Here is a 10,880-nt window from a genome sequence, read left to right on the forward strand (position 1 = left end):
ATTCATAGAAAGCAGATTCTGTTAGCGGCTGGCACTTGGGGCACTGTGCGCAGTTATGGCGTGAGGTGGTTTCTTCCTCTTTTTTTTTTATTTTTTTATTTATTTTTGATGTGACCTCATTGTCTCTTGGCTCGGTTACGAGTAGAGGCTTCTTGACACCTAGACCGAGGCTTTGTGAGTGTTTACACGCAGCCACAATTAGGAGCTGAAACTTGACGTTGCCCAGAGGCCCTGCTTATGATGTGTGTAAACAATAATAAATCAAGCGCTGGTTTTATCCTGAAATACTGCCTCAATTAGCCACATGTCCCGGGTCTCTGTGGAGTAGTCGATAGCTTTCCCTCATTCCCACAACGCCAGCTGTATGGCCCAGAGTTCATCGGTTAACAATATAAGTAGCTGACATGTCTGTGTGATACTTCTCTGTATAGCTTATCGCTATCTTTTTATTGTTTCTTAAATATTTTCTGTTGTCGTAAATGGGAACATGTAACTTTAGAGACACAGTCATAGTTTGTTGGTGTTTTTGTTTTTTTTTTAATCTTGCTGCACTTTGTGACCCTTTTTTGTCAGTTACGTCTAAGTAAATGACTAGTATGGTTTTGGGAGGGAGAATGAGACTCTACATCTGGTACGATACCCTTATAAGTGAATTTTTATGCCATGCAATGAATTACTACTACTTTTTTTTTTCCGTCACATGCAGTTAAGAGCTGCCCAGGCAAGACTCAGTTTTGTCCTTGCCCCTATTTGGAATATGATGTGTGCATGCCATTAAACAGATCACAGGAATAGGGAGCATGGACAATATGTTCTGGTCTGTGGATGTTGGAAAACACTTGAGCCAGCATCCTATGGAGGATAGCAGGACGGTGTAGATCATTTTCAATGTATGCTAAATGTCTCATCTAATTGTTTTTTTAAAAAGCTAAGTAATTCTTTCTTAGTCTTTACAAAAGCATGCACATATAGTTAGTTCGTTGTACTGTCCATAATTTTATTCTAGAGCATGCTCTGCACAAATTTTCACCAATGTAGATTGTTCGATTAGGGAAATTTTAACAACTATAGCTTAAGAAATTTATGCACCTCGCTATTCTCCGTACTGTGAATACACTTACAGGTTGTTCCCTTTCCTCTATGGGATATAAACTGTTTACGGTCAGCCTGTGCTATGGGGTTATATCCCTTTAGTTATATATGTGTAGTTAAAGTGATATAGCTTCTGCAGCTGGGTAGGCGCTGAAGTCTTGTTTAAGAATGAGTCCTGGTTAGTCCTTGCTAGCTGCATGTACAAATTTTATGGATTCTACTGAACCAGAAAACAAATTGATGTGATTGTATCAGAAATCCTTCTATGTATTTCCAGACCTTGTCATTGCTAGAGTATCAAGCAACAGTGAGTGGATTTTCTAAATAGCTCTGTAAAATAAAATTGCCGAATTATCCTTTTCTGAGTCTGTGTGTAGCCATATATAACCATTACATTTAAGTTTTCAAAAACCTGTGAGGGGGAAAAAAAACCTAAAACGTCTCACATTTATTCAGTCTGAAGAAACAGTTTCACACTTCTTGGTATGTCATTGTTTTTAATCTATCCAAAATAAGTAATTCTGATTTTTCTTTTCATGTATGTTCTATCTTCAGTTTATTTTATGAAGTGTATATTTTTACTGTTGACTGTTACCGCTTTACATATTTTCTTGTCATCTTATGCTTAAAGTATCCCCAGGAAAACTTCAATGTAGGTTTCGCTACATTTTCTTAACGTAAGCTTTGGTTAAGTGGTAAAAGGCATAGCTCCACTTACTTCATTCGCAGGGTAAAGATAGGTAGTGTAGAGGCTATTGCACTGCACTGAGGCTTTGAAGACTGATACTGTTCATTCTGATTGATCTCCTGAGTGATTTTGGGGCATGCGTTTTTTTATCTGTGCCTGAGTATCCTTCTCTACATAAATTGAATACTGATACCTGTCTCATACCTGAAGTGGGTCTTATTATCATGTAGTTCAAGTGCTTTGCTGGACTGGAATTTACCTTGTTACCATTTCCTATGTGGTAATAGGAAAACAGAATTCTTGAAATTTCGTGTATGTTGTTGTTGTTGTTACCGTTGGTTGGGGTTTTATTTTGTATTTGGAAATTTCACTTTGGCGTGTAAAAAGTTAGTCTAATATTAAGTAACTTACAGCCCTGATTTGTACTCTTTCTTGATCTAGATACAATTTTAAAGATTCGGATTATGTTTTGAATATAAAAATAACGTTTTAAAACTAAGTCTGTGCAGTCTTCCATTAGTGCAACTGAAAGGAGTTTAGAATGAATTAAATATACGTGGTTTAATCTAAATACTTCAGTCTTATAAAATGGATATGTCTTCTAGAAGCTGTACTTTCTTTTTCAGAGTTTTGCTTTCCGACTGTATTTTTTCCTCATACCTTTCCCTGTACTGTAAATGCAGTGCTGCAATAAAATCGTAATAATTCTGGTTGCTACCACAGCAAGTTTAGAAGTGTTTAGGAGCAATTCGATTTCCTGGAAAAGAATAACTCTTTTGCTGTTATTAAGCCCTGTACTGACAGCCAAGGGTGAATGATCCACAGAACCGCTACTGTGATAGTGGAACTGCGTGTTTTAATGGCTCTGTTAATGTCCTGAATGAAGAGAGATGTAGTCCAAATTGTATTTCAGAATATTATGTAGTGGTCTGGGAGCCAAATGTTACCTCTGCAAAACTGGCACACATGTGAAAGCTTGCAATAAAGCAGATTAATATTGTTATTTTGGTGTAAGAAAGACTGAATTATTTTTGTGTGTGTGAGATTTAAAATTCCACAAATGTTACTTCTCTCTTGCAGCAGCTGGTTGCTTCTGTCTCACTTGTTAAAAGAGTCTGTAGGTTTACAAATGATAAGTCCCCGGGGGTAGTGGGGGTGTGTATTTTACCACAGCTCAATGCTGTACAAAATGTAAAACAACTTATTGCTCTTCTAAGCAAGAGGATTCCAAGAGCAAGGAAAAAAGCTGCTGATAGAGTTCTTTCCTTTGCTCGCTTGCTGCCAGATGTTACCAAAGTATTTTACCCGGACCATTATAGCTCTCCCTAAGATAATTGGATGCGGAAGTATTTGCGTTTGTTAGCAGGTTCTTCACTTTGCTCAGTAAGGTTGTTTCATGTGGTAACTGCAGAACACGGGTATCATCAGATGGAACTAGGAATGGGGTAGAAAATGAAACGACGACACCGAGCATCTGGAAATACCAATCTCTGTTGTTAATGGAGCACTGGCATGCTTTTATGAAGTTGGTAAAGGGCAGTAACTTGGTTCCCCTGCCAGCAGCGTGGGGATACCCAGTCGCGTATGTTACTGAAGGACAAAAAGGAAGCTGGTGTTAGAGGTGGAAATAAAACTTAGGTCTGCTTGTCATCACGTGCTTGCTTATCATCCTTCATGTGAACACGCTTGTTTGTTTTTAATATAGCAACTACTCCAGGCCGTGGTGTTCTCACTTTTTTCCCTACCTATGTATATAAAAGAGCTATTTGCTGTTAAACAGGAAGGCCATTTAAGTACTTAGACAGTCAAAAGGTGATTTTTGAAAATGGGAGCTAACTGACTGTGATAATCATGTACTGTCCCTTAGCCTGCTGTACCTATGGGTCTGTAACTGTCGTCTTCTGCAGCTGACAGTAAATTCAGGCAAAAAAGTAGAATATGGTAGCTTACTGCTGGTGTACTAAAAAAGGAATCAATTTTTTTTAAACCACCAAATTCCAATTTATATTTTATACGTGAGCTTTTGGAATTGCCTGTATTTTTTTCTTGAGGACAGAGGAAGCTAGGAAATGTGGCTATACTTCACATCCTGCTTAGCTTTTTTCAAATTACATAGCAAACAAAACAAAGGGAAAAGGATATTATAATACTTATTACTGAAAAATGAAGTCCAAGTCTTTCATATTCAAAGGAAACAGAGGTGATTATGAAACAGAAATTGGAGCATTATACACTTCTACATGACTAGAGAATATGGGAACGAAAATGCGTGTGCTATGTTGTATGTTTTACAACTAAAGAACTTGAACTTCCAGGTCAGTCTATGATCACTTAATTTATGTGTGTTCTAGGCCATGATTGTAGCAATGCCAGGAGTAAGGTTACCTGGTTGTTTTTTTTATTTTGAGATGTTGTTTTCAGTAGCTTATTTCTTAGTCATACTGAAATTTGCCATGATGAGTATGTTTGAGCAGGGTTATTCCAGAAACTTTAAGCTAAAATGACTCAGCATTTTGAAAATTACTTTAAGAGAAAGTAAATATGTTAACTTAAAGCCGGGGGGCGGGGGGGGAAATGCTTGTTTGGCTTATTTTATATCAACACTTCAGTTCTGGAATTTAGCATTGCAGAGGAGAGAGGGGAAGAGAGCGTAAACATTCACACGGAGCATATGTCTGTTCCTCGAGAAACTTCAACAGATCATAAGCTCTTGAAAAACTGGTTCATGCATGTTACTCGGCAAATACTTATTAACTAAACTATCTGAATATTCCATGTAACGAGTATCTTCCTGTGTGTTGGTCCCTGCATGTCACCTGGCTGTGCAGTCATCATCTGGACCAAGTAGTTAAGCATGATGCGTCCCACAGCAGTAGGTGATGGGTAAGTTTAACCCTAAATAGTCTGTCTTTTATCTCTGCTTCTCCCCCAACCCCAGAACGCTTAGGCAGCAGTCGTACTCATGGAGGGATGAAGGCTGGTGTTTGGGGACAGGTGGGGAGGAGAGGTTGAAGCTTGGTGGAAATGCAGTGGGCCCAGGAACCTGAGGAGGGTGGTACTAGCAAAATTACAAATGGTCAGAAGTGGGGGGAACAAGAGACAGCAAGAGGTGAGAAAGAGGACAAGCTGTACATTGGTGTGGAAGGGTAGTACAAGGCCGAAGAGCAGAAAGAGCAGGGGTAGGAAAGTAAGGGAGCATGAAGAGCATTGGCAGCAGGAACGGAAGAGGCTGGAACACAGCACATCTTCCGTGCAAAAACTAGTTGACCTGATTGCTTCTGGTTCACTGTTACTAAAGAGTTGTGGACAAAGTGGAGCAGGAAAGGAAGAATTTTTATTTAATTACCATTTTGTAAAGAAGATGACAGTTCATTTTAGGGCCTACACTTAGCAGCAAAGCGAAGTTGTTCATGTTTGACCAAATGTTAGAGTCAAAAGAGGGAAGATTGTGGAAAACTTAGTGAGGATTGGAACCGGATTTGACAGAGAGTTGCAGGATCAGGATTTTGTGTCACTTTCGTTTAATCAGCTAGTACAAGTTAACGCTTGGTTCACTGACAGGCTCATTATTTCTGAAATCATAAAGGACATAAAAATGAAATAACTGACAATGGAACATCTTAATTTGATGAAGTGTTTAAATGCCAAAAATGTGTAGAGGGGATTTTCTTACGCATTCAGTATCTTAAGTCCATTTTAAATGCAGTTGTTAGTTAAGTAAAACTCTTCTTTATTCTTTAAGTGTACTTCAGTAGCACTAGGAATTCAGCCTTTCATAGAAATGGTTTTGTAATAAAAATGTTGAAAAACTTACATATGCTTACATAAACTGCTTGCTAACATTGTAAAGTGTTCAGTAGCAATAAAGGCGTAGTGAGATTGGTGGTTATTCTGTCTCTTCTTTATGAAACTGCAAAGTATAAACACAAAACAAGATTAATTTCAGTCATAGTTTATTGGGTGCTGATACAAATCATGATTAAAATAGGATTTCCTGTTGCTTTGGTTTAATTCGCCTGCAAGGATATGATAAAATGAATGTCTCCAGAAGTAAGAGATTCACTACACGCTTGCGTGGATATTCCAAAGGCTTCGATGGCAAAGGAATGGACTTGGGTTAAGCACATACGCAAACCTGTTGTGTATCCATGTGGGGAGTGCTGGGGAAATGTGGAGGGTGGAGTTCTGTTTTTTGGGGGGTTTTTTGGTTTTGTGGGTTTTCTTCTTGGCTTTTAAATGAAATTGTGTTTGACAAAGTAATTAAATATCATTAAGTAGGAAAGTTGTACTAGAATCAGTTCCAGCTATGGATTTGCTGATACATGTCCTCTAGTATGTCAGGGGTTTTTGGTAGTCTTTCTAATGCAGTCCTCTTACCACAATAGCAGCAAGGCAGATACTATGCTATCTTCTTGATTTTTGGGGTCTAAAATGTTATGACGTTCTTCAGTTTGCAGTGTTAAGAATACAGAAGAAAAACCCTGAAGGAATCTTCATTTTCTTTGTGAATACTGGGGATGAATGAGGGAGTGATGGGAAATATTTTTGCTCCCTCATACCCTAATCCCTCGGGAGTCTTGGAGCCATTAAGGAAGGGAGGTTTCCTTTCCGCCAAGTTTTGTTTTCCTTTTACCAAAATTTCTGTTTAGTCCCCTTAATTCCTTACTATTACTTTATGGAGCTAATAAAGCAGGGTCAAATTACAGTGTGAAATGGGTAGCAGAAACTGAGATGCTGCAGGAAGTTTCTTGAATTTGAGAATCCTTTAATAGAAGAATGAGGTTTTCATTTTGCAGAAGGTAGGAGAGCAACCTGAGGATTTCCTTCTGCAATGCCACGAGCTACCTGGAGGCAGGATACCTAAGCTTACTGAGGTGACATTATTTTATGACTGGATTGGATAGGATTTCTCATCTTTCTCTTCCTTGTTGTTAAGAAGCGCTATGGTAGATTGGCGATTACATGAACCATGAACGTGAACCATGATTATGCATGCTTCCCAAGAAATACGCTGGCGTGAACACAAAGGATGTATGCAGAATTAAGGAGTTGAAGTTCTTCAAAAGACCCAGGTGCCCTTAATTCTGCTTTTGTTGTTGTGTCTTGAGAAATTTATATTATCTTTGCATCCTTAATATCCATTTTATCAGTTACTGCATATGCAATTTTAGCTTGTAAAGTGGCACATTTTTTATAATACTTTTTTCATATTTGGTACCTGCAAATAGGAGAATTTCCAGAATTCCTTTAAAATACTGAGAGCAGAGTTTACACGAAGAGTGTATTGCTAAAGGGACACAAATCTTTTCATGAAATGGCTTGTTGTTTGTCATGCTGTGTGACATTGTGTAGTGATGCTTGGAAGATAGTCTGTAATGTAAATACTTAGTATGGCTTGTTAAGTTCTGAAATGGGATGATATGAAAAGAGGATGCTATGAAAGATTAATGGGACAACAAAGCAGTATATATAGTGTTGGAGAGATCTTGCTGAATAAAGTCAGTGTTACGTAGTATGTTATGTTCAAAATCCTACAGGCAAAGAAAGGTCGATGATAGCTTGTAGCGTAGTCTGTATTTCTGAAGAAATTTAACCTCAGTGGTGGGTTTTAAATTACCTTTAGTTTTCAGTTTCTTCAAGTATAATACGCATTCAGTTTTTTAATGTAATCTCTTATTCATCAAGATTAATATATAAATAACTTCATTGCACCACCAAACAATAAAGGGAAAAAAGTGACACAAAGTAAATCGGTTTTTTGGCTCTTTAGGGCTTGTCTCCCAGGGAAACTGACAGCATAGCTGTTGTGTAATAACTGTTTAGCTGTATCTGCGTTGTGCAACTCCCTGAGGCTGGTATTATATTCCGGAACAGGAACATCATCTTTCTAAAAGTATAATATTCTAAATAATGACTATGCTTTGTAAGTACATAACATAGAGGAAATGGAAGCCACCTTGCTGCTGAATGAGGAGTACATTCTCACTGAGCACAGTTTTAATGAACTTGTATGCATCAACTTCATATTGATTTGTTTTTCTTAATTTTACTGAATGTCTCTTCGTAGGCAGGTTAGGGATAGGTAACTACTGCAGCAAAGGTAGAATGAATCCCTGATGGCATGTTGTCATATATACTCTACATATTGCTTCATTATTATTATTTGAATCTATAAAAATATAAATGTATCTTGATTTTAATGTCTGCTAATATTTTTATATGTGAATGTATGCACAGGTCTTTGTTTCTTACTAGCTGACATGCAAAATGAGAGAGTGACTGAACAGAGGGTGGTTCTGCGCTTGACTGAACGAGGTCATATTTTACTTTGTAGTAAAAACTTCAATCGTGATACGCTTTTTAAGTGAGAAAGCAAGTTGCCCTTGGTTTTGGTTTCACAGTTAAGTATCTTCTTTATTACGATAACGTGACTATTCCTCTTTTGCCTTGTCTGCAAGAGGAATAAAAGGAAAAAATGAATTGGCAATAGCATTTCCAAGTTGAGGCTCCACGGTGCCTTGGTATCGTCTCCATCCTTTAACAGGTGTATCTGTTCCCTGTTCTTGCCCCCACTGGGATATGCGAGAGGACATAACATGCAAGCTCAGATCTCTCTTGTTTTCTTGTCTGATATGTTTTAGGGTAGACTCTAGTCTTAACTGCTGTCAAGTGCCTCTTGGAAGAAGGCAATATGACTGCAATGTCCTCTGGCTCCTTCTCAGCCAAACCTTTTCCTCTGCAGCATCTTCCACCTGGTCCTGCATTTCTTCAGTACCTCTTTCTTTCTGCCCTCGATATCTCATACACTGTCTAGAAACTTGCCGATTTCCAGAGTTTCAGTGGAAGGCTTTGCAGGCAAGGGCAAAGCCCTTTCTTCTTCATACGTGAAATATTTAATAGTGACCAGATCTGGCAGCTGTGGCACAATCTGTTCTTTGCTGCAGTTGTTTCTGAATGAAGGGAGCAGTTTTTTCAGAATTGCAATGGCGAAGTAGTCCTTTATGTCTGAGCAGAGACAAGGAATAGATAATCCCAATTTATCTGGCACTGACCTACATTTAGAAGATGCTATGAATAGTGAGAAGTCCTCTATTGGAAAATAGCCCAGTAAGGTGAGGTGTGTGAAAATGAGTACCAAAACTATAGAAGATAAATAGTGTGCGAAGAAGGGAATAGGAGGGTATGCTGTCTTCTCAGAACAGAATTAAGAAGTTACAAAAATGAGAGAAGTCCGTTCTTTGGGGCCATAGGTCTTTGACCGTGTAAGAGAAAGTGGTAAGAACTTTTAATGTGTCATCTGCCCCTTGAAGCTTCAAGACTAGGTGTATCAGTTTGGACTGAAACTCCTTCTAGCTCAGTATTTCATCTCTAACCAATGACTGAAGCTTATACCGCCTTATAACTCCTCAGAGTATCTTCCCTGCTCTTTTAGAGCTAGGCTTTGTGAACCAGAGATGGCATCTATATTGAGTGGCCCTTAGCATTTTGTTTTTCTGTGAACTTGTCTGAAAAACATTACTTCTACACTATGCACGGATAAATTTTGGTTCTCAAATCCAAATACCAACTTCCTTTCACTTTTAAAAATGTTGGAGTTACTGTCATTCCAGTTCTTATGCAGTTGGCAAAATTGGGAACACAGAAACTTTGTCTGTGTGAGAAATGGAGATAATCTGATTCAAGATCTCAGCTGTGTGTTTTAGCCATCATATCATTTCAGATGGCCTTTGTGCAACATTAGTGTCGGGAACTTCCCCTGATATAGTTTTGCAGGCTTTTTTTAATGCTTTTCAGCAGTTGTGTTTTCTAAATACATTTTCACAATCTTTGCTACTTTGCTTTCACAATCATTACTCTTTAAAAGTAGCCTTAATATATCAAACAGGTGCTATTAAATTAAATATAATTAAAGTACATTTAAGCAGTAATGTTTTGACAGCTTTATAAAATTGCTGAATAATCCTGTAGTAGAACCTGTCTTCACCGAACACGTGATGCTAACAATGGCTCGCACACCTCCCTGTAGTCTGTTAGTTTTTATCATGTAGTGGATTACTTGGTCATAGCCATCATTCAAATACATTCCATGGTAAAATCGAAGCATGATTATGAAGGAGATGTAAATTAAAAAGAAGTCTTTCATCTTTCTTGGTTTCATGCTTAATTTTCACAACACTGATGAGTTATTCCTATTTGCATTTCGTAGTTTTATTTTTGGGATGTGCCTTGTCTAGTCTAAGCAGACAGACACTGAGCCAGAGTGTAAAATATACAGGTTGAACAGCAAGCGAGTTAGCAGTCTAAATGTAGCCTTCTGTTAGAGGTGTCAGCAAAGACAAAGATAAATATGGAGAGTGAACGCAATAAGATGAGGGAAAGTTCAGATAATATCATGGGATAGTGGGTGTGATTAGAGATTATTAAAAATGCAAAAAAAAAAAATTTTGCAAAACATGCCAAAAAAATCCTGTCAGATTATTTAAACTTGGGGAGGGAACCACAAAATAAACCAAAATATATTCTTTAATCAAGTTGTCTCAGAAAGTATGTTCTATGCTGTTGTCTCCTTCTGAATATTTCTCTGTTGGTTTTTAGGTTTCTGTCCTCTACATTGTACATCAGTGGGATTCACTCTGCTGGAACAAAATAATGTCGTCTTCAACCCATTGAAGGAAAGGGGTGAGCAGCTTTCTCACAGCCAATTTTTATATCTCCTTTACAAAGCGGTGTGCCCCGGAAGCAAATATCGTCATGTATTTTGATGAAAAGTGAACCCAGTTCTAGATGCTTTTCATGTGTCAAACAAGCTTACTGGTTTGATTTTTGTTTCTTTTTAACTTTGTATGTGAATATAAGGATCTATGTTATACAGCAAGTGCCAGGACTAAAGTTAAATAAGAATGAACAAATAGAATCATGGAATCATGGAATCGTTTAGGTTGGAAAAGACCTTAATGATCTTAAAGTCCTACCGTTAACCTGGCACTGCCAAGTCCACCACTAAACCATGTCCCTAAGCACACCATCTCCACGTCTTTTAAATCCCTCCAGGGATGGGGACTCACCCACTTCCCTGGGCAGCCTGTTCCAATGCTTGACA

The 10,880-nt window shown here is 38.1% G+C and overlaps 1 protein-coding gene across 3 annotated transcripts in view; it reads left to right on the forward strand.

The window, feature by feature from the left end:
- The first annotated feature begins 4,630 nt into the window (after nt 1-4,630).
- Nucleotides 4,631-10,880, forward strand: part of PKNOX1 (PBX/knotted 1 homeobox 1) — a 45,869-nt gene continuing 39,619 nt past the window's right edge. Inside the window, exons 1-2 of one of the 3 annotated variants that reach the window (XM_009327995.1) lie at nt 4,631-4,663; nt 10,376-10,459. The gene's annotated coding sequence lies outside the window, so the exon portion shown is untranslated. Of the gene's footprint in view, nt 4,664-6,835; nt 6,853-10,375; nt 10,460-10,880 lie in introns of those variants that run through there. The other 2 variants (XM_009327996.1, XM_009327998.1) reach the window with 2 other exon arrangements.

This window comes from Pygoscelis adeliae, unplaced genomic scaffold (genome assembly GCF_000699105.1).
Source record: "Pygoscelis adeliae isolate BGI_AS28 unplaced genomic scaffold, ASM69910v1 Scaffold154, whole genome shotgun sequence".
NCBI lineage: Eukaryota > Metazoa > Chordata > Aves > Sphenisciformes > Spheniscidae > Pygoscelis > Pygoscelis adeliae.